Source organism: Triticum aestivum, chromosome 6D (assembly GCF_018294505.1).
Source record: "Triticum aestivum cultivar Chinese Spring chromosome 6D, IWGSC CS RefSeq v2.1, whole genome shotgun sequence".
In the NCBI taxonomy this organism is placed as follows: domain Eukaryota; kingdom Viridiplantae; phylum Streptophyta; class Magnoliopsida; order Poales; family Poaceae; genus Triticum; species Triticum aestivum.
The window spans coordinates 87908048-87915956 of NC_057811.1; positions in this window are offsets into that span (position 1 = coordinate 87908048).

Sequence of the window (7909 nt, forward strand, 5' to 3'; positions counted from 1 at the left end):
GTATATGAAAGCTCAAACTGAAACTAAGTGGGTGTGCATCCAACTTGCTTGCTCATGAAGACCTAGGGCATTTGAGGAAGCCCATCATTGGAATATACAAGCCAAGTTATATAATGAAAATTCCCACTAGTATATGAAAGTGATAAGTCAAGAGACTCTCTACATGAAGAGCATGGTGCTACTCTGAAGCACAAGTGTGGTAAAAGGATAGTAGCATAGTCCCTTCTCTCTTTTTCTCTATTTTTTTTCTTTTTGGGCCTTCTCTTTTTTTGGCCTTTCTCTTTTTGTTTCTTTTTTTTTTCATCCGGAGTCTCATCCCGACTTGTGGGGGAATCATAGTCTCCATCATCCTTTCCTCACTGGGACAATGCTCTAATAATGATGATCATCACACTTTTATTTACTTACAACTCAATATTACAACTCGATACTAGAACAAATATATGACTCTATATGAATGCCTCCGGCGGTGTACCGGGATGTGCAATGATCTAGCGTAGCAATGACATAAAAAAACGGACAAGCCATGAAAACATCATGCTAGCTATCTTACGATCATGCAAAGCAATATGACAATAAATGCTCAAGTCATGTATATGATGATGATGGAAGTTGCATGGCAATATATCTCAGAATGGCTATGGAAATGCCATGATAGGTAGGTATGGTGGCTGTTTTTAGGAAGATATAAGGAATCTTATGTGTGATAGAGCATATCGTATCACGGGGTTTGGATGCACCGGCGAAGTTTGCACCAACTCTCGAGGTGAGAAAGGGCAATGCACGGTACCGAACAGGCTAGCAATGATGGTAGGGTGAGAGTGCGTATAATCCATGGACTCTCACATTAGTCATAAAGAACTCATATACTTATTGCAAAAGTTTATTAGCCCTCGAAGTAAAGTACTACTACGCATGCCCCTAGGGGATAGATTGGTAGGAAAAAACCATCGCTCATCCCCAACCGCCACTCATAAGGAAGACAATCAATAAATACATCATGCTCCAACTTCGTTACATAACGGTTCACCATGCGTGCATGCTACGGGACTTGCCAACCTCAACACAAGTATTTCTCAATTTCACAATTACTCAACTAGCATGATTCTAATATCACCACCTTTATATCGCAAAACTATTGCAAGGAATCAAACATATCATATTCAGTGATCTACAAGTTTTATGTAGGATTTTATGACTAACCATGTGAATGACCAATTCCTGTCATCTCTCTAAATAGATATAAGTGAAGCAAGAGAGTTTAATTCTTTCTACAAAAGATATTCCCACGCTCTAACAAATATAAGTGAAGCAAAAGAGCATTCTACAAATGGCGGTTTTCTATGTCAAGAGAAACAGGCAATCCAAACTTCAAATGATATAAGTGAAGCACATGAAGCATTCTATAAAGCCATACTCAAAAGATATAAGTGAAGTGCATTGAGCATTCTATAAATCAACCGTGGACTATCTCATACCAGCATGGTGCATAAAAGAAAAGAGAAAACTAAATGCAAAAGACGCTCCAAGATTTGCACATATCGCATGAACGAAACGAATCCGAAAACATACCGATACTTGTTGAAGAAAGAGAGGATGCCTTCCGGGGCATCCCCAAGCTTAGACGCTTGAGTCTCCTTGAATATTTACTTGGGGTGCCTTGGGCATCCCCAATCTTGAGCTCTTGCCTCTCCTTCTTCTCCTCACATCGAGACCTTCTCGATCATCGAACACTTCATCCACACAAAACTTCAACAGAAAACTTGATAAGATCCGTTAGTATAATAAAGCAAATAACTACTCTAAGTACTGTTGCAAACCAACTCATATTTTATTTTTGCATTATAGCTTCTGTAATATAACTTTTCCATGGCTTAATCCACTGATAGAAATTGATAGTTTCATCAAAACAAGCAAACTATCCATCAAAAACAGAATCTGTCTAAAACAGAACAGTCTATAACAATCTGAACATTAACCATACTTCTGGCACTTCACACATTCTGCCAAAATGAGGAAAAATAAACAATTTGTATAGAAAGACAGTGCAAAAAGAATTGGAACCGTTGGACGTTCCAGTAAAAAAATGTAAAATCGCGCACTACAGCCAAAGTTTCTGTCCTGCACCGCACAAACCAACAAGCATTGTAAACATCCTAAAGGCAAACCTTGGCACATTATTTTTATAATACAATGGAATTGTACATGGGGATAATTATTTTTATTGAAAAGTTTCTGGAGTTAAGATTCACAAAGTTTCCATGAGCATGAACAAAGTTCAAGGAGCTCTCCCACTTCAACAATGCTTGTCTTTCTCACTTTCACTTACCTTTTTGAAAAGTTTTAGGTTCCCCTCTTTATTTTTTTTGTTTTTAAACTATATAAAAGCACTCAACAGAAATAAATGACTCTCTAAAACTTCCGGGTTGTCTCCCTGGCAGCGCTTTCTTTAAAGCCATTAAGCTAGGCGTATAGTGCTCAAGTAATGGATCCACCCGGATCCCAAGGTATATCAAAGCCAATTTTAATTAACAATGATTTGTAATTTAGTAGTGAGCACAAAGTAACATATATCAAGGAACAACGAAGTCTAACTCTCTTCCTATGCATCGGCATGTCATAAAAGAACAATTCATGCACACATAGTAAAGGCCAATGCATAGTATAAACAGTTTCTTGCAATTTTATCATGTTGGAAACATAGAGAGGTGGAGATATAGTTCCTCTCTCATAATAATTGCAAGTAGGAGCAGCAAGTACATGCATATTATATCTATCAAAATCATCATGTGCAAAAGTAAAACACAACCCATCAATATAAGCCTTAATAAAGGCAAACATCTCCGATATAGTGTAGTAGGGAGAATTCAAAAAGATAATAGGACTATCATGTGTGGGTGCAATAGCAACAATTTCATGTTTAACATAAGGAACTATAGCAAGTTCATCTCCATAAGAATAATTCATATTGGCATCTTGGCCACAAGCATAGCAAGCATCATCAAAAAGGGATATTTCAAGAGAATCAACGGGATCATAACAGTCATCATAACAATCATCCTTCGGTAAGCACGAAGGGAAATTAAACAATGTATGAGTTGGAAGGTTACTCTCATTAGAAGGTGGGCACGGGTGATCAATCCAGTCTTCCTCCTTTTGTTCTTCGCTCTCCTCCTCATCTTTTTCATCTAATGAGCTCACAGTTTCATCAATTTCTTCTTCCATAGACTCCTGCAAAATATTAGTCTCTTCTTGGACAGCGGAGACTTTCTCAATAAATGCATCAATATCGGCATTGTATTCATAATTCTCATAGCAATATTTAAGGATAGCTAAATTTTCAGGTCTATAAACAACATCATAAAGATTTTCATACTCTTTAAATACAGATTCAATTTCATAAGCACCCATAAAAGCAACAAATTCTTCTATTTGTTCCAAATCATAGTAATCATATATACCATTAGCATAAGAAGCCAAGGTTTTATTATCATTAAATTTGCATAAAAAGGGAAGGTGTGGAGCCTTCATCCTAGAGCAACAAGTATGATCATAACTCAAGCATACTTGCCGAGCATACCACTTCAACATATAAATTTGATCCCATAATAGTTTCCCTTTTTGAGTCAAGCGATAATCCCTAAAGTATTGACGTTGATCCAATGTATCTCCCATTACCAGATTGAATGGGGTTTTCTCAGGATTATCAAAGTAGTACATAATATCTGTCACATAACGAGCATCGAGGGTTTTAGGAGGTTCCCCATCTCCATGAGTAGCAAGTAAACCTAATTTTTTTTGGTATTTCACATTCCATATCCATAACTAAAGAGAGAGAACAACTTAGAACAGCAAATAAAATCTACTTAGTGATAAAGCAAACAAGCACACACGAGAATATTCACCCCACGCTATGACTCCCCGGCAACGGCGCCAGAAAAAGGTCTTGATAACCCACAAGTATAGGGGATCAATTGTAGCCTCTTTCGATAAGTAAGAGTGTCGAACCCAACGAGGAGCTAAAGGTAGAACAAATATTCCCTCAAGTTCTATCGACCACCGATACAAATCTACGCACGCTTAACGTTCGCTTTACCTAGAACAAGTATGAAACTAGAACTACTTTGTAGGTGTAACGGGATAGGTTTGCAAGATAATAAAGAGCGCGTAAATAAAAAATAGGGGCTGTTTAGATGAAGACACAACTAAATTAGTTTTAGTAAAGAGCTTTTTGTCATGAGAAAGTTATTTGTCCCTAGGCAATCGATAACTAGACCGGTAATCACTATTGCAATTTTATTTGAGGGAGAGGCATAAGCTAACATACTTTCTCTACTTGGATCATATGCACTTATGATTGGAACTCTAGTAAGCATCCACAACTACTAAAGATCATTAAGGTAAAACCCAACCATAGCATTAAAGTATAAAGTCCTCTTTATCCCATATGCAAACAACCTACTTACTCGGGTATATGCTTCTGTCACTCACGCCACCCACCATAAGCAAATCATGAAAATATTGCAAACCCTACAGCGGGGATCTCTTACGCTTGCGCGACATGGAGAGCACCATAGGACAGCACCAATAATAAAACATGCAACTCAAACCAATCACGTTCATCAATTAAGCAATAGGACAAAACGGATCTACTCAAACATCATATGATAGCCATACATCATTGGGAAATAATATATAGCGTTGAGCACCATGTTTAAGTAGAGAGGGGTTACACCGCTGCATAGAGGGGGGGAAGAGTTGGTGATGATGGCGGTGAATTTGTTGGTGAAGATTGCGGTGATAATGATGGCCCCCGGTGGCACTCCCGCGCCACCGGAAGCGAAGGGGAGAGAGCCCCCTCCTTCTTCTTCTTCTTCCTTGACCTCCCCCTAGATGGGAGAAGGGTTTCCCCTCTGGTCCTTGGTATCCATGGCATGGGAGGGGCGAGAGCCCCTCCGAGATTGGATCTGTCTCTCTGTCTCTCTCTGTTTCTGCGCTCTCTGATTCTGCCCTTTCACCGTTTCTTAAATTCCTAGAGATCCGTAACTCCGATTGGGCTGAATTTTGGACACGATCTCTATCCGGATATTAGATTTCTTGCGGCGAAAGAAGGGCACCAACCGCCTTACGGGGTGGCCACGAGGGCCCAGGGCGCGCCCCCTGCCTCGTGGCCCCTCGGGCATCGTCTCGCATTGATTCTTCTTCCCAAAAATCATAAATATTCCAAAAAAAGTCTCTGTCAGTTTTTATCCCGTTTGGACTCCGTTTGATATGGGTTTTCTGCGAAACAATAAACATGCAACAAACAGGAACTGGCACTGGGCACTGGATCAATATGTTAGTCCCAAAAATAGTATAAAAAGTTGCCAAAAGTATATGAAAGTTGCATAATATTGGCATGGAACAATCAAATATTATAGATACGACGGAGACGTATCAGAGCGCCCTAGGGGAGTCCTACTCCCACCGGGAGTAGGATTCCCCCCTTTCCCTAGTTGGAGTAGGAGAGGAAGGAAGGAGGAGAGAGGGAGGAAGGAAAGGGGGCCGACCCCTCTCCCAATTTTGATTGGGCTTGGGGGGCGCCCCCTCCCAGGCCGCCTCCTCCTCTCTCCCACTGAGGCCCAATAAGGCCCATATACTCCCCGGGGGGTTCCAGTAACCCCCCGGTACTCCGGTAAATGCCCGAACTCACCCGGAACCCTTCCGATGTCCAAACATAGCCATACAATATATCGATCTTTATGTCTTGACCATTTCGAGACTCCTCGTCATGTCCGTGATCAAACCCGGGACTCCGAACAACCTTCGGTACATCAAAACACATAAACTCATAATACCGATTATCACCGAACGTTAAGCGTGCGGACCCTACGGGTTCGACAACTATGTAGACATGACCGAGACTCATCTTCGGTCAATAACCAATAGCGGAACCTGGATGCTCATATTGGTTCCTACGTATTCTACGAAGATCTTTATCGGTCAAATCGCATAACAACATACGTTGTTCCCTTTGTCATCGGTATGTTACTTACCCGAGATTCGATCATCGGTATCTCAATACCTAGTTCAATCTCGTTGTCGGCAAGTCTCTTTACTCGTTCCGTAATGCATCATCCCGTAACTAACTCATTAGTCACATTGCTTGCAAGGCTTATAGTGATGTGCGTTACCGAGAGGGCCCAGAGATACCTCTCCGATACTCGGAGTGAAAAATCCTAATCTCGATCTATGCCAACTCAACAAACACCATCGGAGACACCTGTAGAGCATCTTTACAATCACCCAGTTATGTTGTGACATTTGATAGCACACTAAGTGTTCCTCCGGTATTCGGGAGTTGCATAATCTCATAGTCATAGGAGCATGTATAAGTCATGAAGAAAGCAATAGCAATAAACTAAACGATCAAGTGCTAAGCTAACGGAATGGGTCAAGTCAATCACATCATTCTCTAATGATGTGATCCCGTTATTCAAATGACTACTCATGTCTATGGCTAGGAAACTTAACCATCTTTGATTCAATGAGCTAGTCAAGCAGAGGCATACCAGTGACACTCTATTTGTCTATGTATTCACACATGTACTAAGTTTCCGGTTAATACAATTCTAGCATGAATAATAAACATTTATCATGATATAAGGAAATATAAATAACAACTTTATTATTGCCTCTAGGGCATATTTCCTTCAATAGCAACAACACAAAGAGCATCAAGCAGGAGGAGCAAGGCAGCAGCGGCAGTAACACACACACACACACACCCACACACACACGTATGTACACATACGAGCAAACTCGGATGGGCTCGGGGACGACAAACGGTGACCGAAACGAGTCAAAGGAAATTAGGATCCGGAGGAGAAGCTCACCACTGATCCGGGACATGGTCGGGGAGGCCGAGGATGGATCAGAGCGGCGGCAAACGGCGATGAACGACGTCGATGTACTCGACGGAAATGAGCTCGATGGCGAGCATACGGGCCACCCCGGCTTGATTCGATGCTCGGGGGAGATGCAACCGACCATGACGGTTCTCCTTGAGGTCTTCCCAGGCGGTGAGGTTACACCATGAAAACTGATTAGAGGGAATTATAGAATAATTTATACATTTTTGTTTTGTTGTTGGAATAAATATTATTTTTACTTTATTTTTAAATTTGAATATGAATTCGGTTTGGATCAAAGTGAGGTTAAGCAAATTAATTGCGATGACATGGCACCATCAGTGTTTGATTACTGCAGCTTGACTACCGGGGTGTTACAGGCGCCTAGCACACACCAGACAATTGCCTAGCCGTGCGTGGCACCCCTCCACCATTTACACCCCCGGTCATATTTCGGTAGTGCTTAGGCGAAGCCCTGCAGAGATCACTTCACCATCACCGTCACCACGCCGTCGTGCTGACGGATCTCATCTACTACCTCGACATCTTTCTGGATCAAGAAGGCGAGGAACGTCACCGAGCTGAATGCGTGCAGAACGCAGAGGTGTCGTGCGGTCGGTACTTGATCGGTTGAAACGCGAAGAAGTTTGACTATATCAACCGCATTGTGAAACGCTTCCACTTACGGTCTACGAGGGTACTTAGACACACTCTTCCCCTCGTTTCTATACATCTCCATGGATAGATCATTGCTTGTGCATAGAATTTTTTTGTTTTCCATGGAATGATTCCCAACACATTTATCTCGTCAGATGAGGATCCACTCATGGCAACGCTGAATAATTATAATTTACATAGCAAGCGGCCATGGCGATGCGATGTAGGATGGTGGTGTATTCTCTGGGCCATTGGTCACGCCAAGATTTACCACCAAAAAACACTTGTGCCGGAGGCATTAGATTGTCGGAGCGTCTCCATGAGATCTCTCTACATGTTACAGCCACCACCGATCGGTTGCC